General features: G+C 41.9%; 1 long non-coding RNA gene across 1 annotated transcript; it reads right to left on the bottom strand.

Annotated features, from left to right (window-relative positions):
• Positions 1–601: 601 nt before the first annotated feature.
• On the bottom strand, positions 602–17,951 carry LOC128399189 (uncharacterized). Its single transcript, XR_008327192.1, has 2 exons — positions 17,516–17,951; positions 602–904 (listed from the first exon to the last, which is right to left on the bottom strand). It is a non-coding gene; the product is annotated as an uncharacterized LOC128399189 (long non-coding RNA).
• Positions 17,952–22,039: the final 4,088 nt, after the last annotated feature.

Below are 22,039 nucleotides of genomic sequence, written 5' to 3'. Positions count from 1 at the left end.
ATATTTTTTATTTATACTTTTAAGATATATACATTTCACTGATTTTACCATAATTTTGACATTTTAAAACTTGACTTCTCCCTCTTTCTGTGCTTCCTTAAATTTATTTTTAATATCTTCTGCATATCCAAATTCACTTAACTTACTCATTTATTTATCTCCTTTAAATATATACTCTTACGTAATTGCAGGTTATTACAATAATCCTGCCAGTGTTTTTATCTGTTTACAATTTATCTGTACATATTCAATAAACCATTTCCACTCTTTTATAAAAAGTTTGTTATCTTGATTTCTTATTCTTCCAGTAAGTTTTGCCATTTCTGCATATTCCATAAGTTTTTGTATCCATTCTTCCTTTGCTGAGACTTCTTCTTTCCATTTTTGGGCAAATAACATTCTTGCCACTGTAGTAGCATACATGGATAAGTTTCTATACAATTTAGGTAGTTCTGTCCCTATAATTCCCAAGAGAAAGGCTTCTGGGTTTTTTTACAAATGTTATTTTGAACATCTTTTTCATTTCATTGTACATCATTTCCCAGTAAGCCTTAACCTTACTGCAAGACCACCACGTATGATAAAAGGAACCTTCTTACTCTTTACATTTCCAACACTTATTTGATTTAGTAGAGTGGAATAATTTGGCTTCACCCAGTGTCTGTGCCAAACCATTCATATCTGTAGCCATTAAAGTTGTGGCCTATTTGAACCCATAAATCTATATGCCGTTGTCTTGTCTGGTTATTCACTCCCTAGGGAACTGTGTGGTCACGGGGTCTTGACATGTCCCTGTGTTCATCAGAGAAATGTTAGATGGTATGTTCTTGTGTGTTTGTGAAAGGTGACATCATCATCATCGCCATATTTCAGAGGCTGGCTCTCATAAGTTGACTGCTGTCATCTGAGGAAGAAGAACTCTATTACTACTAATAATACATTTCCTGAAATTCTTGAAAGACATGAAGAATGCCAAAATGCAAACTCCCGAACCTCCCTGAAGCCACCCAAATAATATTCCAGCTTAGACTGAGTAGCATCCTAGCCGGATAAGGTCATGTCTAATTAAAGTCGCGAGGAATCTCCGAGGACATTTGCCTTTTCACGTCTTGCAAAACCTAGCTATACTTAGCTTCCAACTTTCAGAGGCTTTTTGAAAGACTGCTTACCTGCAGACCCTAAGAGGACTAGGTATCTAAATATAATTTCAAAATAAATGGTATTCCCCCTAGTGCAAGAATCAATCCGGCACCAATTAAGATTTTGCTGGGGAAATAAAGCAGCGAAAGAATGGACCTGATGAGGAGACAGGCAGGCACAGGAAGAAATCTCTTGAGAGGAGAGGAAGGAGGAGATTCCCCTCTGAGCAGATGCCTCAAAGTCCTGAAGAATAATCACGACTCAGGAGGAGCAATACTGCCCCAGTGTCAAGGTAGGTGGGTTGCCAAGGTAACAGCATCCCACCTTCCTTTGTGACATCTCTTGCTGCTGGCTTAAAAACCACCAACCACAGATATCCAGTGTGGGTTAGCCAGAGGGAGTCAGGAGGTGATGGAGAGGAGGAGAGATTAGAGAGTTCTATTTTTGTCTACTTTTTACTTCTTCTTTTTTCACTTCTGTATTTATTTTATTCTTTATTTATTGCTTCTGTATTTATTTTAGTCTTTCTTTTATTTTTTGTTTTCCCCCAATGTAAACCTTCATTTATTTTGTGTACACTTTTCTTTTTATATACCTTGTGTGTATATTTTGTGTACGGTTGTTTTAGACAGAGATTTAGGATTAGGGGTAGAGGTAGGATTAGGGGTTGGGGTGAAGGTTAAGTGGGCATTCTAGGTAGATTTAGATACTGCAAAGCGGTCATCCAGGAGAAACTTCCAGCATGTTCAAAATGTAAGTAGGATTTCTACTGCTTCTCTTCATATCCTGGAGTGATGACCTGGGACCCCGCTCCCTTGGGAGTGACTAAGTCAGTCACCCGACTCATTTGCTGAGTCCAGAAAAGATTGAGTGAGTAAAAATGAGTGGCAGGCAATGGCACCGTCTTGTACCCAATATTGAGGGGGCCCAACGTTACACACACGCAACGTCACACATGCAACGTGTGGCTCATGCACATCATCAACATTTTTATTATTTATTGAATTTATATACCTGCCTATACCCAGAGGTCTCAGGGCGGTTCACAGAATAAAATCAAGATATAAAAGATATAAAACCACAAAATGCATAATAAAAATAAAAACAACAACCCAACAGCCCCCACCAATAAAAACACATTTTAAAAGGGCATAGGATGTCAATCAGATCAACCAAAGACCTGGTTAAAAAGGAACGTTTTTGCCTAAAAGTGTGTAATGAAGGGGCCAAAGGCTTTCACATCTGGCTTGCTCACTAGCCTGATACAGAATTCTAACAGGCTCACCTCACCAATCCCACCTTAATACATTTGTCATTTTGCTTAATATACTAAGAAAGATTACGATAATCCCTTGGGGGAGCTGGAGGGTTAGGGAACGGGAACAGAGTTGTTTTTATTTGGCAAGGCCACTAAATCTCCAAACCAAGCCACTAGTCCTTATTACTACTCAGAGGAGGAGGACACAGATCGAATACCTGACTAAATTCTATTTTCTGAACAGTCGCTTTCCTTGTGAGAGGTGAACCCCAGCCTATACCATTTCCAGACTGATGAGTGCACAGCTTAATGAATGCCACAAATCCTTATGATTGAATGAAATGCTTCTGATTATTTACATGTTTACTTTAATAAATATGGCTCTGATTAAACAACAGCTCCTGATTGTGAAGCCGAGATGGTTCGTCATTGGCATGCTGCTTTTGAGAAAAATCTGTGCAGCTGCTTGTCAGTACTATTTTTGGCTATACTGTGTGTGGGGAGCAGAGTAGCTGATCTGGCTATCTGCCTAGAAGGGGCCTTGCAGGTAAAGGAGTGGCTTGGAGACCTTTAAGGGGTATGAATCACGGCGTGATAATAGAATCTCTTTCTGAATTTATTTTTAAAAAGCTTACAAAAGCACCACTTGCAAAAAAAACAAACAAACCTAGAGCTACTGATAGAAGCCATGCATAATATAAAACCAAATGAAATTTGTCAAACTGAGAGCCCCTTTTTTCTCTTCCCCAACTGAAAAACTTAAAATTAAGCTGGATATTAAAATGCATCTTATTGCCACAGGCAGTTGTAGATCGTCGTTTTGCATTCATAGCATTGCACAGACCAGCAAAGCCAGCAAACCCTGCGTACTGGAATGACTCTACCAGTCCACGTTGGCCATTGGATCATTGAACCATGATGGTGGTGTTTCTCAGAGAAAAAACTTGCTCCTTGCTAATTTGCTTCTATGTAGGACTTTGCCTACATTCAAGTTTTGAAATGGCTCCTTGGGTATCACTGAGGGGATGGGGAGCTGTTACTGCACTCCAACTGTCAGGGAGCTGACAAGGAGAGCAGGTTGTTCACAGACCAGAGAAAGACCAGTGAAACCACTTGGCTAACTTGCAGCTAGTTTCTTTATGAAGGAAGCAGAACAAAGAACACATGGAGACTTAATAATAATAATAATAATAATAATAATAATAATAATAATTATTATTATTATTATTATTATTATTATTTATTTGTACCCCGCCACTCTGGGCGGCTTCCACAAAGACCAAAAATACACTAATATGTCATACATTAAAAACTTCCCTGAACAGGGCTACCTTAAGATGTCTTCTGAATGTCAGGGCGGGCGCCACTACCGAGAAGGCCCTCTGTCTGGTTCCCTGTAGCTTTGCTTCTTGCAATGAGGGAACCGCCAGAAGGCCCTCGGCATTGGACCTCAGCGTCCGGGCAGAACGATGGGGGTGGAGACGCTCCTTCAGGTATACTGGGCCGAGGCTGTTTATGGCTTTAAAGGTCAACACCAACACTTTGAATTGTGCTCGGAAATGTACTGGGAGCCAGTGTAGGTCTTTCAAGACCGGTGTTATGTGGTCTCAGCGGCCACCCCCAGTCACCAGTCTAGCTGCCGCATTCTGGATTAGTTGTAGTTTCCGGGTCACCTTCAAAGATAGCCCCACGTAGAGCACATTGCAGTAGTCCAAGCAGGAGATAACTAGAGCATGCACCACTCTGGCATGTTGCTCTTGTCTAGATGAAGTTGCCCAGACTGCCCATTTCCCTCCCCATCCCTCTGTGTCAGGTCCATCTCTCTGTCTACGGTTTGGGTCTGCCTGTCTCCCTGATTGGTTGATGTCCAATAGATGCATTGTTCTGGGCGGGGGCTGCCTTACAGGCTGTCAGCAAAGAAGCTGTCAGAGTGGCTCTGCTGTAGAGCTGCCAAGTCTGATTCCTGTCCCTGCCCTGTGTTGGGGCACTTGCCTGTTTCCTTCTCTTCATCATCCTTCAAGCTCCCTGCCTCCAGTAGTTCCCAGATCATCCCCTCCTTTGGGCTGTGGCCGGTTTCCACCCGCCAGGAGCCAGGATCCAATTCCTCTCCCTCTTTGCTTCCCCTGGGGGGCTCTTGGTCAGGCAGCTTCCACCACTCCTCCTCAGCCAGCCAGCCCCTGACATCAACTCCCAGCAGCCCACATAATATGACCCTATGGTCAGGGATGATGGGAGCTGTAGTCCAACAACAGATACCCCATCGTTGGGCTAAACTAAGAGCGCTAAAAGCAGTTTTGTGGTAGTAAAACAATTGGTTCATCTTCAAACTTAGTATGCAGCAGCACTGCCCATATTGAAATAGACCTGCACCAGCAAAGATTTGTTCAAAAGTCAGTGGTGTGAAGGAATACTTGCATGGTTTAACAAAAGCTGCTCGTTGGGCTTAGAATTTTAATTCTAAAGTCTCTCAGGTTTCCTTTACCGTTCAGCTAGTCAGCCTGAATATCTCTGTGACATCAGAGTAGTTAAGCCAATAGCAATTAAAAGGACAATGACAGTGTTGTGTAAAAGCTGAGGAAACGGATGTTTATATATATGAAGATTCACAGCATTTGGAAACACTGGATGAAGAGAATAGGGCCCCAAAGAGGAACTCAAATAAAGGTCAGTTTTGCTCTTTAACTAGGGGTGGGATGAAATTCTGTTCAGTTCACCTCCTTCCCAAGCCACACTTCTCTGAGTTTTGCGATGCAATTCTCTAATAATAAAAAAATATGTGTTCATAAAATGTATACATTTAGGGAAGTGTGCTGAACATGTGTGCATTCTAAAAAATTGTATTCTGTTAGGGAGATGTTGCTTGCCAAGATGTGTATGTGAGGCACAATTGCGTACAGAAATATTCACATCAGGAGAATATCTGCACTAAAGTGTTGACAATTTTTGTGAAGTCTTTCTTTTTTTAGTTAAAAACAAAACCAATGCAGAAAAGTAGCAAATGGAATTTAGCATTGAAAAACCAGAAGGACTCAAAATGGATAGATTCACCAATAATAATAATAATAATAATAATAATCCCCTCTGTGACAGGATTGATGGAGATACACTACTGCTAGCCCATAGTCTCAGACTTTTGCTGACATGGATATGTAGCTCTGTTAGAATCCCTGAATCCCCTCTAGGAGCAAAATTTCACCAAGAAAGTGGCATCCATGGGCAGGAAGAAAACGAGACCTTCCGAATTTCTGCTCAAGGTAAAGAGGAAAGGCCTGGCTTTTTAACGGCGGCAACTTGGTTTTAGCAGCTTACAGAGACGAGGAGAAGAGTGGTGGCATTTTCATTGTTCCAAATCCATGGGGCATTGGTAGAAAAGTTAGCAGTTGTGAAGCGGCAAACAGCTGCATGGACAGGTATTCAGGAAGGATGATTCAGTGTGACCAGGCAGGGGCGAGAGCTGTGTGAGTAGGACTGGGTACGCACAAGTGGTGGTGGGTGGTTATGACTGAGTATCACCACAGAGGAGCAAATTAGAATGATGTGTCAGAGCAAAAGAAGAGAGACCGGGTGTTATTCGGCAGCAGTTGACTCCTGTGGAGATAGGTACTTGACCCGGCACAGAGACACAAAAGCAGATTTTTAAAATCGAAACCATCATCCAGATTTTTGATGATGTTATTTCCCCATACGTTCTAACCATCGCTCATTATCAAGTGCAGTCCCTATTTTCTGGTTCCTGTCCTTGCTGAATCACTTGCACATAAGAAAGAGACCCGTCAGGTAAGCTCAAAGGCCCATCTAAGTCCAACTTCCAGACCTCACAGATGCCTATGGGAAGCCCACAAACAAATGCTCCTTTCTTCATCAGAGACAGTACTTTTTTCATATTTTTTTTTAAAAAGGTTTAGGGATACTCTCATTTTGATTCAAGAAAATCACCATTTTATAGTTCAAATCGGAGGAAATAAATACAGTAAATGGACCAAAGTATAAAGAACATGCTACAAAAGAGGCTTCTTGTGAGACCACAGGGACATTGCTATGCCTGACAACAAATCCAAATTATTGGATTCTTTTGCCCCATCTTTTTGTGCCTGCCAAACAGCCGTGTCATGATAATATTTTATTCTCTTGTTAATTATGCTGTTTTAAATGTGCATTTTATAGTTTGACTTCACTTAGCAATGTTTTTTAAAAAAAAATGTTTAAGATGTTTGTTGTTGTTGCTAACTTTGTTTGTGTTAAGTATGCATTCTGTAGCTGACCTCCTTTGTAATGTTTTATTTTGAAATCTTTAGGTTAATATTTTAGTTTTCTGTTAATTATATCACTTTGACTGTATACCCTATATTTGACTTTCTTCAGAAATGTTTGATTCAAGATTGCTTTATTGATGTTTTAATAAGTTGCAAACCGCTTTGAGATTTTTCTTAAAAATATAAAGCGGTATAGAAATGTAATAAATAAATAATAATAAATAAGTTACCTCCACATTGCACACTGCTCCGCACATTAAACACTCACTTCCATCTGAGACTCAGGAAACACCGGGAAATGAAGGAAATGAAGCCGCCATCAGAGATGGTAACAATGAAACTGACCAATCACTGTGCTAGATTCTAACTCCTACTTCACACATTAAATGCTCGCTTCCGTCTGAGACTCAGGAAACACTGTGACAGGAAATGAGACCGCCATCGGGGGCAGCAACAGAACTGACGATTCACCACGCTATTCAACGGAACTGATGATTCACTGTGCTAGAGAAGAAACTTTTTAAAAATAATAATAGTTGCTTCTCCCGTTAGATTCACAAAATGCTTACGGGCACATGTACCCCTGTTGTCTTCCCAGAAAAATCACTGATCAGAGAAATGTTGGGGGGACACACCTCTATTTTCATTGAAGAAATGTTGGAGGGTATGGAATAGGGTGTCCCTATTTTCATTGGGAAAGTGTTGGAGTGTATGTTCTTCTTTGGTGGAGACCCGGTGCCATTTTATTATTTCGCCTCAGGTTCCAAAACGCCTTGGGCCAGCCCTGTCTGTGAACCAGGTTCCCAGACTAGAACTCCCATCTTCCCAAAGGCCATACCTGACTGGGGCTGCTGGGACTTGGAGTCCAAAGCTTCTGAAGGGCACTTGGTGAGGGATATTTGCTTTTATTATCGATATATTTGTGACTTGAATGAGAATAAAAACACATTTGGCCTTGCAGAGGCTTTTTGAGGGAGAAGAACAACAATGCCACAGTGGGAGGCCTGGGCTGTGAGCGCCTCTGACAAAAACAACACCTAGGCTTACATCAGGAAATCAAAGCTTTTGTGAAAAGGATTTTTTTAAAAAAAATTAAAAACCAACATCCGAGGCGAGCAGGCATCGCTTTGGCCCTAGTCCTGCTTACTCACAGGATACATCACAACTTGGAATGAAAACGGGGGCTGTAAACGCTCAGCCTCTGCCGCATTTTAAATAGCTTTGTTCCAGATTAAGCGATCATTGTAATTAAAGTGAAGCCGACTGTCACCCAAATTGAAGCTACCAAATTGCAGGTCTGAGAGGTGATGCAGAAGCAGGTATCCAGCTGCCTGGCAATCCAAAGGCATAAATGAAACTTTCGAGTTTGCATCCGTTGAGAGCATCATCAGGTTGGAATCCGCACAGGAAACGGAAGTGGAGAGGTTCCTGGTAAACTGGGCACGTCCATTTTGAAAAAAGAAGCCCAAGAGGCTCAGTGGTTTAGACCACAGCGCCACCCGCGCCCTTTACCCGCCGATCAGTATAGACAGTGAACAGGTAAACGGAGCCGTGATCTGATTCAGGATAAAACAGCTTCCTAAACTCAAAAGGCCTTTTCACGTGTACCTAATTTAGTTGCATTTCCTAATGCAATTATCTCATTAATACACATGACTAAATTAGGACCTGTTGCCTTCGTCCATGGAGTTTTCTTGGCAGGGATACTGGAGTGGCTTGCCGGTTCCTCCTCCAGCAATGGCAAACCTAGACAGCATCTTAAAAAGCAGGGACATCACCTTGCCAACAAAGGTCCGTATAGTTAAAGCTATGATTTTCCCAGTAGTGATGTTTGGAAGTGAGAGCTGGACCATAAAGAAGGCTGATCGCCAAAGAATTGATGCTTTTGGAGGACTTCCGGGTTGGCGCCATTGTTTAATGGCGGATTCCCTCCGAGCTCCGGAGGGAATCGGCTCCGTAGCGTCTGGGTCTGGCCGCTGCGGCGAAGCGGGGACCCTTAAAATCACAGGCGCGGATGCCTGTGAACACAGAGACTCGGCGGGCACCATTTGCGCCCCCCCAATCCGCGACGGAGCCTTTTTAAAGGCTTCGGAACGGAGGCAGGGTGAGGCGTGGTGCTGAGAGTACTCCCTTGCCTACGGAGTGAAGCCGCAAGCCATTGACAGAGAGCGCCAACTTCTTTCAAGACCGACTGGACTCTAAAATATAAACCCGTGAGTAATACGGAGATTGGAACGTTAAAAAATTTTAATTTTGGATCTGGAACGAGCGGGAAGGGGCTAAAAAGGAAGTCACCCCCCCCTCTTTGTAAACAATTTAAAGCAAAGGACTGGGCAACTAAGGTCGAGAGAACCTGTTTTTTAGTGAAAAGATCTTGATTTCACGGTTTTGACACTATAAGGATTTACTGGAGGATAAAAAGAATTTGGGGACTGGAATTTCACCCCCCCCGAGACCCGGGAACGCCCCAAGAGAAAGTCTGTTGTATGGAAGATTTTGACAGCTGTCAAGAGAGCTGCTAGTCAGCTAGTTGCCAGCTGGAAAAAGAGAACATTGTTTCTGCTGTTTTTGCTGGTTCACTTGGTACAACTTTGTTGAAAACAACGAGGGCTGATACAAAATAACTGGACTTTTGGTTTTGAGTTGAAAGGAACATTAAGGAACTAAAATCCCCCTAGAGGGGTAATAGGGATACTACATTACAAAAATGACTGGAGTACGTAAATTCCAAGCAGAACTGGACAGAACACTCGCTCTCTTGGGAAACTTGAAAGATGAATACAATGTTTTGTCTACAAAGGTATCACTACTACACTGGAAAGTAAACAACAGTTTTGAGCCTGATAAGGACTTGAAACAGGAAGCCTACTTAACTGAACAAATAAATGAAACTGAAAGTGCAGAAATGATGGAGCAAGGTGCTGTTTTTGAAGAAAATGAAGGAGAAGTAGGAGATGTGCAGGAGTTAAAGGAGAGTTACAATATGAGGCCTGACATGATGATAAAAAAGGACAATAAAAATTGGATGTGGAAAGCCTGGTCTGAATGGGAGCCTGGAAAATGGAGAGATCTCCCTTGGAGGAGATCTGAAGACCTGAGGATTATAAATCTGCGGCAGGTGAAAGCTGGAGCCTTGGGGACATCTGGATCTGTAAGAAATTTGAAACAAGAGTTGGAGCCCCCCACAGGCTTTGCTTTTAAGTATGGAAGACTGGCTGGAAGCAACAAGGATTCTGCTGGGCCGGAGCCCCTCCGAGACTTGGGGTTTAACATTAAGGACCATCAAAGAGACCGGCAGAAAGGAACTGAGAGAGATAAAAGGGCCTCAGATGTGAGGTCTCCAGGCTAAATAAATAACATAAAGACTGATGGACATTGGTCGGGGACTGGAACCGGGAAAAGGGTGGGTGGAGGTTGGGAATCCAAAGGGCACATAAGGATAATTTGTTTTCTTTTTTTTTATTTTTAATTAGTGGTAAGGAAATTGGGTAAATCGTGGAAGGGAAATTTTGGTCGACTTTAGGAAAAAGGTTTAAGAACAACTAATGAGGTATAAGTATTGATGTGTGTTTTTAATAAGGTAAAATTGGTTTCTTCTTTTTTAAATTAAGTGAAAATAAGATCGTTAAAAATAAATGGAGGAAATGGAAAAAAGAAGCAAAGTAAAAAAAATGGTATGTTAGAATAAATGTATAAGTTAAGGCAAAGAAATAAGTTAAGGACTTGCTGAACTGACAATTTAAATTGGAATACAAGAAGGGGAGGTGTGAGGAAGTCTGAGAAATAAGGTTAAGAACAATAAGTATTAGTAATTTTATGTGTTTTTTCTATTTTTCTTTTGTTGTTTAATTTTGTTATGTATTTTTGTATTTTTCTTTTGTTCTGTTTATTTTTTGTTCTTGTTTGTTTCTTGAAAATGCTAATAAATATTTAATAATAATAAAAAAAGAATTGATGCTTTTGAATTATGGTGCTGGAGGAGACTCTTGAGAGTCCCATGGACTGCAAGAAGATCAAACCTATCCATTCTTAAGGAAATCAGCCCTGAGTGCTCACTGGAAGGACAGATTCTGAAGCTGAGGCTCCAATACTCTGGCCACCTCATGAGAAGAGAAGACCCCCTGGAAAAGACCCTGATGTTGGGAAAGATGGAGGGCACAAGGAGAAGGGGACGACAGAGGGCGAGATGGTTGGATAGTGTTCTCGAAGCTACCAGCATGAGTTTGACCAAACTGCGGAAGGCAGTGGAGGACAAGGGTGCCTGGCATGCTCTGGTCCATGGGGTCACGTAGAGTCGGACATGACTAAACAACAACAACAAATTAGGACCATGAATTTCAGTGGGTTTACTCTGAGTAAAACCATTCTTCTCCTTATATACTCTTGTACATATGCCCGTTTCCACTGTTCTGGTTAGAATCTGATAGTTGTGAGCATTTCCCCCCTAAGAAGGCATTTTATATAGATTTCTATGGAGTAGTCAGTTCCAAAACGAACACGGCTATTTATGACAACCAGATCGTAAGCATTTCTTACCACCTACAGCTTTAATCTGTTTATTATACACGCTGTGCTTTTTCGTGTTAATAGGGAGAGTGAGCACCGCTGCGGCTAATAGTTAACTCAATTGGTGAGTGTTAACAGCACCGCAGCCAACATGAGGCCAGTGAAAAACAAGGAGATGTTCGCGTGCTCAGAGGAAGCTTAATTTGCAGAAGTACAAAAGGTAGTTAAACATCTCAAAATAGTACAAAAAAAGGTGGCTGGGGTAACAACAACAACAACAACAACAACAACAACAACAACAACAACAACAATTTGTTGTTATCCAATGCTCAGTAGCCATGGGATGTTGAATGTGAATTGGAAAATAAAATGTATGTTGTGCTGGGGAACAGAAAACAACTGGAATGCCTTGCTTCTGCCCCTACGGGTTATATTATCCTGAGGGGTAAGGATGGGGAAATCTGTCAATTTTGGTTCTCTCAGCTTTTCTCCAACCTCAGATTCAGTCCTCTACATTTCTGCAGCAATTTGCAATTTTTAAAAACAATCCTTATAAAATTCTTCAATGTTTTACGGTGAATTTCTTCTCATAAACACACACACACACACACACACACATATATAGTTTGGACTAATGACATTTCTTCAAGCCGTTTCCCCTAACATAATGCTTTTCCGTATGTCATTTTCACAAATATATATTTGGTTTTTAGGCACACTTTCTCCTAAAACATGCATTTTTGCAAACACTGGCTGGAGAATTCTGCACCGGAAAATTCAGATAAGTGCAAATTTCAAAGCCCGGCTGCGTTTTAGTTCGCATATCGTTTCGGAAAGCACAAATCTGATGGTTTCAGCCTTAAATGCACACTGAGTCACATCTCTCCCCCTAAGGAGGATATAGTTGGCTAGCTTAAACCCAGAATGAGCACCCATGTTGTCGAGTGATGATACACGCCATTATTTTGTTGCAGGTCCTGATTGCCAAAACTAAGTACTCAAAATCACAAAACCTATGTACTTTTGTAGGTCTGATCCTGCCCAATAGAGGGTGTCCTTACACGTATTTTCTTTCCTTGGTGTATATAAAAAGAGCAGGCACACTGACTGTATTCTTGTTCCTAAACCTAATCCAGGATAAGATTCCTGGGAAACTGATTTTGCCAGTGTGCTGCAGGAGTTGTCTTGGTTGCCCAGTGCTGATTGGCTGGTAGCTGTGATGTCACAATCCCCATTGTTCCCATGAACAACCTGCAAGCTATTTTGAAGAAATTCATTCCTGGGTGTGTTTTAAAAAGAGAAAGAACGAACTTTCCCTTGCTTGAACGTACAAATATACTTTCGGCTTGCTTGAAGCACTGCGGGGGGGGAGCAGCAAAGCACATTGTTGATGTTTGATGCTTTATTATTATTTTTATGTGTGTTGGAAGCTGCCCAGAGTGGCTGGGGCACAAATAAAAATATATTATTATATACATTATTATTATTATTTCAGGAAGGATTGTCTCCCAGCCCGACGTGGAAATGTCAAGGATTCGAATCTGGGACCATCTTCATGAAAAGTAGGTGCTCTTCAACCAAGCAGTGGCCCTTTCTCAAAGTCAGAAGCCTTCCTAAGGGGAAACGTTCAATAATGTTGGGAGTTGGGAGATGCCAGACCCCTTTAATCCCTGGATCCAGCAAGTATTAAAAGATAAGCCTGCTAATTCTGGGAAATAGTCAAGCTAGACTTTGGGAGGGGGGTTATGAGGTTGTTTTTGTTTTGATTATGTATTTTGTGGTTTTTCCACTGTGATTTTATCCTGTGAATTGCCTTGAGATCTGCGGGTATAGGGTAGTATACAAATGTTAATAATAATAACAATAACAATAATAATAATAATAATAATAATAATAATAATAATAATAATGACTGAAGAAATGTACTTCTGCTTTCAAGAGGTTTTTTTTTAGTTTTTCATTACAAAATTGTCAAAGTAAATGTTCTGTCAGTCAGCAAATGTTACCTCTGTATAAACTCTTACCTTTCAGTTATTACATTGATATACATTTTTTAAAAAAAATATACATTTTATTTTAAATATATACATTTTATTTTAAATATATACATTTTATTTTAAATATATACATTTTATTTAAAAAATATAAAGAGCCCGATCCAGGCCATGCAAAGCATTTCCCCAAGACTATAACCCTAAGCATACCTGCCAGGAAATTGGGTTAGGTTTGCATTTCAATGCAACCCTACCTAATTTGCACTTTGTCAGCAAAGGTTGCTAGGTTCTTAGCCAGAGCAGTTAAAATAAGATCCATTATCTGACCGTTGACTCAGGACCCTAAACTGTGTTTTTATATTTAATTCCCATTTTCTTCCGTGTATATTGTAATGTTCTCTTGTTGCTATGGCCATCGGCTGAGGCGAATAAAGTTTCTTTGTCAAACAAGACATTAAGCAAAACACAAGCTACCATTAGGAATTTGCACTTCTCGAAATTTTGCAAGAGAAGCTATCCACCCCGAAAAAATGTGTACAAAGGTGCGTTTATTAGGGGAAAGTGTGCATTAAAATGCTTACGTGCAAAAAATAACCTGCAAAGATACATTATATTAAGGAAATTTGTTTGCAAAAGAAGTGTATTAAGCAAAATTGAATAAAAAAATTGTATTTTAGGAAAAATGTGCCATGAAATGCAATATTTTGTGCGACTCTTTTTTTAAACTGCAAACTGATGCAGAAATATGATGCAGAAACTGATTTTAAGATTGGAATAATTAGAAATGGCAAGAAACCAAGACTGAGCTATCGGTCCATCCTCACACAAACCTGAGAGACAAGTTCCAATGAGCACAAGTGAGTAAGACTTCAGCGTAAGACAAAGTGCATAGGATTCCTCTTTAAGTTCTACTTATCTGAGCAAGAGTTTGACTATCCTATTGAAAATGATGAGTCTTAGCAGTGCTTAGCCTTGGCTGGATCATGCCCTAATTCTCAGAAATATAGGGAAGGTTTGATTTACTGAGTTTGGGCTTCTTTAACAACAGCTCAAAGCATCCCAACAATAGCAAAACATGAAAAAGGTATTAATTACATTTTACTCAAAATATCTGTAGGAATTCAAGTTTCAGTGGAACACAGAAGCACATTTCCTCCCCTCAGAGATATCCTGGGCTCTTTTTTAAATCTTCATCTTTCATCCTTTTTCTTTCTTTTTTAAAAAAGTTTCTAACCCTCTTCCATAAGGAAATATAAGGGAGTAACCAGTGCCGGATTTACGTATAAGCTAAACAAGCTATAGCTTAGAGCCCCACTCTCTTGAGGGCCCCCAAAAAATCTAAAGGGGAAAAACCTGGGTGTACTTTGATAAAATACATATTTTGTTATGTGCAAATGGCTTTAGATACCTCTTAGGTCCATAAATTACCATATGGCATATATTCAACACAAAAAAGTGACGATTTGTTGTTGACAAAGGACAGCTGGACATATAAAGGGCCCCATTACCTTCAGTAGCTTAGGGCCTCATCAAACCTAAATCCGGCCCTGGGAGTAACATGCTTTACTCTATTCATCTGCCCACATCCTGGTGTTCTGGCCAAGGTACTAAGGTGAGAGAGAGAGATAAATGCTGAAACTACGGAACTATATATAACCATCATCATCATCATCATCATCATCATCATCACCCATCTGACTGGGTTGCCCTAGCTACTCTGGGCGGCACTCAACATAATAAAAGACAGCAAAATGTTAAACATTAAAAACTTCCCAATACAGGGCTGACTTCGGATGTATTTGGAAAGTAGTGTAGTTGTTTATATGGGGCAGCACCCAGCGTCAGACAAGTGTATTCCTGTGAAGGGATCTTTCACCCCCTTTCTCTCCTCTTCTTCCCTGCAGTCACAATCTCCAAATTTGCTCAGATTTTGGGTGCATATTGGAAGAATCTGTTCTTCCATTGCTGTCCCTTCTGCAGGCAAACCGGCATCATTTTGTTTTGCCCAATTTCTTTTTTTTTAAAATAATTTTTATTAACAAACCAATCAAATCACATTAGTTCCAAATTACAGAGCCAAATTTTAAATTTTTGTTGGGGGTGCCCATGCTTCGAGCTCAGAAAGGAATCCAATCATTTCTATTGCTGCTGCTTTGATGTTCACAGTTCTGTCCAAATAATGTTCACAGTTCTATCCATTCCTCTCTTTTTTGTTTTCCTCATCTCTTGTTGTTTTCGTATATTTTTCCTTTCTTTGTGACCTCTGATAGTCTCCACAAGTGAGTTGAAAACAAGCATTTTTATATTCCTGTGTGGATTTTTCCATTCATCCATATTCAGACAGCAGACGCATTTCATCACTTCCATAGAAAACAATCTTAACGTCTGCTCATTTTCAGATGCGCCTACTTAGGATTTTGCTCTTTGATTCAACTCACCCTGCATGTATTCTGAAGTTCTCCCACCAAACCAATTTCTGATTAGGTCTGCAGAGGCCCTTGGCTACTGACCAGCAAAGAACTTTGATTACTGTGAACTGATTAGTTTCCATTAGTTTACGGGTTGTAATGTATTGTTTTACGTCAAGTTCATAGTTTTTTCGCTTTTAAAAAAGAAGAAGCTATAATTAATGAAAGTTAGAATGATGTTGGACTGGAAAGTAAATGGTTACTATTAGTAATGGTTAAGACAAGGAGAATAAGGAAGATTAACTTAAACTTAAAGTAAAACAAGGGAAGATTTGCTGAACAATTGACTAGAATCTGGAATACAGAAAAGGGAGGCATGAGGAAGTCGGGGAAGAAAGGTATATGAAATTAAGGTATGAAATGGTACTTGTTTTTTGTTTTGTTGTTGTTTTTGTTTGGTTATGTATTTGATGTTTTTATGTTATGTTTGTGTGATTATAAAAACTGTTTAATAAAAAATATTTAATAAAAAAAAAGAAGAAGCTATACAAGACCATTTTCAAGTTCTCTTGATTATTAAGTTTGACCCGGAAGTGTCTCCGGACAGCGCTGGCCCCCAGCCTCTTAAGTGAGATGGGCGCACAACCCTAGAGTCTGTCAAGACTGGCCCGTATGGGCAGGGGTACCTTTACCTTTACCTTTATATATATACTGTTAAGCATAAGAACATCTCTATTGTTTCTCTACCAATAGGGTCGTCTGTCGTGAACATGTGTGCAATAATGATAAAAAGGTCTATTTTCTGTTCCGTTTGCACATAACCCTAAAAAATAGGACATTATTATATTATATTATATTATATTATTGTTGCAATTTCCCCAGAAATACCCCAAGTAGCCTGAAAAAAATAACCCTTCCAGCATTTCAACAATTTTTACATTCTTAGCAGTACCCCAGAAAATCTTAGAGCTACAATAAGAACATTTCTGCGTCATAGGGGCAGGGTCCAAGAACTGGCATACTACCACATCCTTTTGCAGTGAGTAATCTCAGGTGTTACTTCCAGGGTAGGTTTGCACAGACAAGTGGGTATAACATGTTGTTCCCCACCGGAAGCAATGAGTGATGGGCTTTAATAGTGAGAAGGGAACAGATACGAACCATCAAGTACAATATTGATGGGGAAAAGAATCCTATCCATGTAAATTTCACCTGGGGCTCTGCAGTGAAAATCTTGGCATTGGGCCCCCTTGGTAGAAATGAACTATTCCCATGACTTTGGTTATTGTGGACTGAGGCTTTCTACTGTTTTCTTTTGCAGTTTAGAACCAGATATTAATGATGTGGTAATGGAATTTTCTTAGATACAAAATTATTCTACAGTTGCTTCAGGCACCAGCTCTCTCCTCCTGGTTCTCGGCTCTGAACAACTTGCTGTGAACAATGACTCTCTCTCCAGACAGGTGTAGTTTGACTCTTAAAAGCCAAATGCACTTAAACACCTGGTTGTTTTCCTATTTATCTGCTGCTTTTATGGCTGCACTTTTCAAGGATTGCCGGTTTGTTTTCTGTATTCCATTTATCTTCATTTTTGTTCTTATGAGTTCCCTCGAGCTTAGCGATGAGGCAGGATATAAATGAATGGATGAATAATGCCGCGATCCAACTGAAGCAGAGTTTGGCTAACCTGAGGCCTTCCTGGTGTGCTTGGATTCCTGCTGCCATCACCCCCAGCCAGCATAGCCAATGATTGGGGGAGCTGTAGTCTGGAAACATCTGAAGGGCCACAGGTTCTCCACCTCTGAGCGAAATGATTTTTGCCCCATGGATTTCGGGATGGGAGAGTGCTTAACTTTCCTTCTGAAGTCAATGGGGGGCTGATGTTTTGATTTGATTGAGTGGAACAAACAAAGAAAGCAATTAAAGGGGGGGAACCCTGTCAACACACCCACATACCTCATTTTTGTTGAGATCTTGCATTTCTTCTGAAGTCCCACATTGATCACATGGCTCGCTGTTCAACGACGGCCTTTTCCCCCTGAAAAACAAATGGAGATCAGCTTGTTTTGCGCTGCATTTTCAAGCAAATGGAACTGCCTCCTCTTGTCGTGCTCGCCGCGCCTCAGAAGAGCATTGCACATAAATGCCGGGAGATTTCTTTTTAAATGAGCTTTTTTAAAACAAAAAAAAAACCCCAGAAAACAAAAAAACAAGCTCTCCATCTGAAACTCCATCTGAAAATCATTTGACTATTATAGCCATTTCACTAACTACTTAATTACAGCCATCTATCTACGTCTGTCTCACCCTGACACCCACAGATGCATCCGCCCACAGAGATCTACCCACGCAAACCTCCTCTCTGACTCATGTGACGAATGGTTGTCAAAAAGAAAAGGGAAAACAGAGGAAAGAAAGAAATCCCCCACTCCCTGCCAAACGCAAACACATTCTTCAAACGTATGCTGTTTCCTTTTTATCTCTTTCCGTGTGTTTCTGTGAGTCATCCGATCGGTCTCTGATCTAAACCCAGGAGACGAGAACCTACATGTACGCGGCAATTGCGTGCATTTGGCTTAGATTATTGGTGGTTGTGCAGCCACCTTAGAAAACGCAAGCAGCTAATATTCTGAAATTCTCACTCCACCCCCATCGAAAGCATAGCCTTTAAGAAGTGCCGTTTTTACTCTGGAAGATTGTGAAGAAAATATCGGAGAACTGCCATGAAGCAAGAAAATCTGAAATATAGGTGCACTCTCTCTATACACACACAGATCTCAATAATTACTAGTATTTAAGAACATAAGAACACAATAAGAACTTGCTGGATCAAGTCCACAGCTCAACTTGTCCAGCATTTTGTTCTCACAGTGGCTGACCAAGAACAGCCTTATACTCCGTAAATTTGTCCAATTCTCTCTTAAAGCCATCCGAATTCGTGGTCCTAACCAACTACTGTGGGACTGAGCTGTCAGCGACTCCCGGCTGGTTGCCCAGGAAAGTATAAAGACAAGGGAAAGTTTCTTACCATCCTCTTTTATTTCAAACCTTACAGAGAGAGGCTGTAGAACCCAGCCTCTTGGATAATGGCGTCGCAAGGGAATCTCCACACACCCCGTCTCTCCTACGTCCTCATTCGTCATCATCATCCCCTTCTCTACGGGTGCTGCTATGTGCCCACTGTCTTCAAGCTCTTTGCTCTCCTACTTCTAAGGCTCGCCGGGTTCTGGGAGATGGTGGGTCTGAAATGCTTTCTAAAGACACCGTGTGAGTCAGCTGCCATTCAGGTCCTGCCTCCTCCTCTCCCATGATTTCCCAGCTTTTCCCCTCATCTGCCTCTGAGCTGTGACCTCCTTCAACCTCCTGTTGAAAATCTAAACTGTCTTCCTCTTCGTCCCCCCTGGAAGGGTCAGGATGGGGAGGCAGTCTCCACCATTCCTCCTCTGCCCAGTCCCTGACACATTGCTTAACTATGCACTGCATGAAATCATACTGTCAGGGGCTAAGGAGCAGAAGCACAGGGGAGAGAGGAAATGGAGAGCGAAGGGGAGGAATCCGAGGGTAGCGTAGGGGAGTATGACAGTGACCCAAGAGATTCCATGAGCTTCTCCAGCGAATCAGAAGATTCCCAGAAGGGGGCGCCGATGGTCAGGGCAAGGGGGGTCCCAGGGGGGACGCACCAGAAGCAAGGGGCCAGCGGGGACTCCCAAAGCAGCAGCGGGGGATCAGGACCAGCTTCCCCACCAGAGCGTAGTGGGGGGGAAGAGTCACATGTGTCAGGACCAGCGTCTCCTCCAGCAGGGAGAGAAGATGAGTCAGGGCTGACCACGCCTCCATCGGAAAGTGGGGAAACGAAGGGGAGGTCAGTTCCAGCTAGCCTCCACGAAGGGGGGAGCAGTGACAGCAGCAGTGAAACGGTCAGGAGGAAAGTGGCAGGCTGGGCGCGCGTGCCAAGTTCAAATGTACAGGCGCGCGGGACAGCAGGAAACCCGGATTGGGAACCAGGTCCTAAAGCCCGACGGAGGGAGGGGGAAGAGTCAGGGGACTCAGCGTCAGAAGAGTCTAGGAAGGGAGAGACCCCGACGGACAGGCGGAACCAGAGGAGGAAAGAACAAAGGAAGAGGTGGAGCAAGGCTAGAGTCTTAAACTGGTGTCAGGGGGGAGGAGATTCAGACGGAGCTTCGGCGGTCTAGAGTTTGAGACGTAGGGTTGCACGCTGCGGCTGTGAAAGTGAAACTGAACTTCAATAAAGACTTTTATACTTAACAACGAAGCGGCCTTGGTCCTTTGTGAGCTGGGACCTCGGGCAGCTCTGACACATACTTTCTTTTCTCTGTCCAGAATCTTCCAGCTTCAAGGGATGCCCATGAGTTCTAGTGTTCCTCTACCCACCCTCTCCATGCCATACCAAATTTTATAAACTTCTGTCAGGTTACGGTTCAAATCCCCGCGACGGGGTGAGCTCCCGTTGCTCGGTCCCTGCTCCTGCCAACCTAGCAGTTCAAAAGCACGAAGTGCAGGTAGATAAATAGGTACTGCTCCGGCGGGAAGGTAAATGGAGTTTCTGTACGCTGCTGTGGTTCGCCAGAAGCGGCTTAGTCATGCTGGCCACATGACCCGGAAGCTGTACGCCGGCTTACTCGGCCAATAAAGCGAGATGAGCGCCGCAACCCCAGAGTCGGCCACGACTGGACCTAACGGTCAGGGGTCTCTTTACCTTTACCTTACTAAAGAGAAGTTAAAACTTAAGTTGACCAGAGTGGTCAGGGCAACTCAGTCAGATGGGCAGGGCACAATAATCGTCGTCGTCGTCATCGTCATCATCATCATCATCATGAAGGTGACTTACAACATCCCAGTCCTAAGCAGTTTTACGAAAAAAAGCAAGTTCCATTAAACCAATATATTACACTACTTTCCTTTCTCTTTCCCCACTCCTTTCCCCCACTTTTTAAAATTCCTCTCATTTATCACATTATTTCTTTTTAAATGAAAATCTTTCAATAAAATATCAATTAAAAAACCCTGAATGGGATACATGTGAGTTAATATATACATATATCATTAGAATCGCAGCGTTTAGAATGTACAGTGGTACCTCTAGTTACGAACTTAATTTGTTCTGGAGGTCCGTTCTTAACCTGAAACTGTTCTTAATTAGAGGCGTGCTTTCGCTAATGGGGCATCTTGTTACCTCTGCGCTGCCAGCACACGATTTCCGTTCTCATCCTGGAACAAAGTTCTCAACTCAAGGTAACTCTTTCAGGTTAGCGGAGTTTGTAACACGAAGCATTTGTAACCTGAGGTGTTTGTAACTCAAGGTACCACTGTACTGGCTTAGTACTTTTAATCAGGCATAATTTTCTGGCTTGAAACCCAAATGGGATTTAAGAACGATACAATTGTGCTGTCAATAGTGCATGGTCACTTTGTTGAGTAAGCCTGAGCAATTTTTAGACTCATCAAATGGATTGAGGCCCACCAGCCAGGGATGGTGGCCCCACCGGTCTTGAGAAAAATCAGTTTTTCTGCCGGCCTGTGAATGCAAAACAAAATTTAAAAGGGTGTGCCAAGGAGTTTCGAGCATTTGGAAGTCACAGAACATGGTCTGTGTGCTGCATTCATTGTGTGCCACAACTCGCGGGTCACAAGTTCTGCAGACCTGCTGTCCAGGCCCACTCACAACACCTAGCAGAGATGGAGGCATGCAGGTTCATACCACCTGCTTGGTCCAATAAGGCTCTTCTTTTAGAAGACCTACAACAACAGTTGCCTGCTAAACACATGCCTGTTAAAAAATATAATGGGTCAAGCAGCCTTGAGAAATTAAAAACACCATGACAAGTCCAAATCTGCAGGCTAACAAGCTATTCTGCAACTGCAGAAGTGGAAGGATGAAAAGAGAGAATAATTTTGGTAATGGGGCCAGTTAGCATCCAGTCATGATATACTCAAGGAACTTAAAAATGGAAAGTGTAATGCTGGTGGTCAACAAAAGAGGTTTAAAGACTCTCTCGAGGCAAATCTTTAAAAATGTAGTATAAACACCGACAACTGGGAAACACTGGCCTGCGAGTGCTCCAGTTGGAGAACAGCCTTTACCAAAGGTGCCATAGGCTTTGAAGACGCTTGAAATCGGGACGAAAGGGAGAAACATGCTAAGAGGAAGGCACGCTTGGCAAACCTTCATCATGATCAACTCCTGCCTGGAAACCTATTCCCCACTGTGGAAAGACGTGTGGATCCAGAATTGGCCTCCACGGTGACTTTCAGACTCACTGTTAAAACTGTGTTCATGGAAGACAATCTTACTTGGCTACAAGTGACTGCCAAAGCAGAAGAAGACTCAAGGCTTTGAGTACAAGTCAAGTAGTTATGGATTTAAAGTTATGTGCACCATGAGTTCAGTCTTCTCTGCTATGCTGAAATGCATTGCTTTTCTGTTTTAATTACAGATAAATGTGCAGATATTCTCCTGCA

Source organism: Podarcis raffonei, chromosome 1 (assembly GCF_027172205.1).
Source record: "Podarcis raffonei isolate rPodRaf1 chromosome 1, rPodRaf1.pri, whole genome shotgun sequence".
In the NCBI taxonomy this organism is placed as follows: domain Eukaryota; kingdom Metazoa; phylum Chordata; class Lepidosauria; order Squamata; family Lacertidae; genus Podarcis; species Podarcis raffonei.
This window is presented reverse-complemented; position numbering and strand designations above follow the sequence as displayed.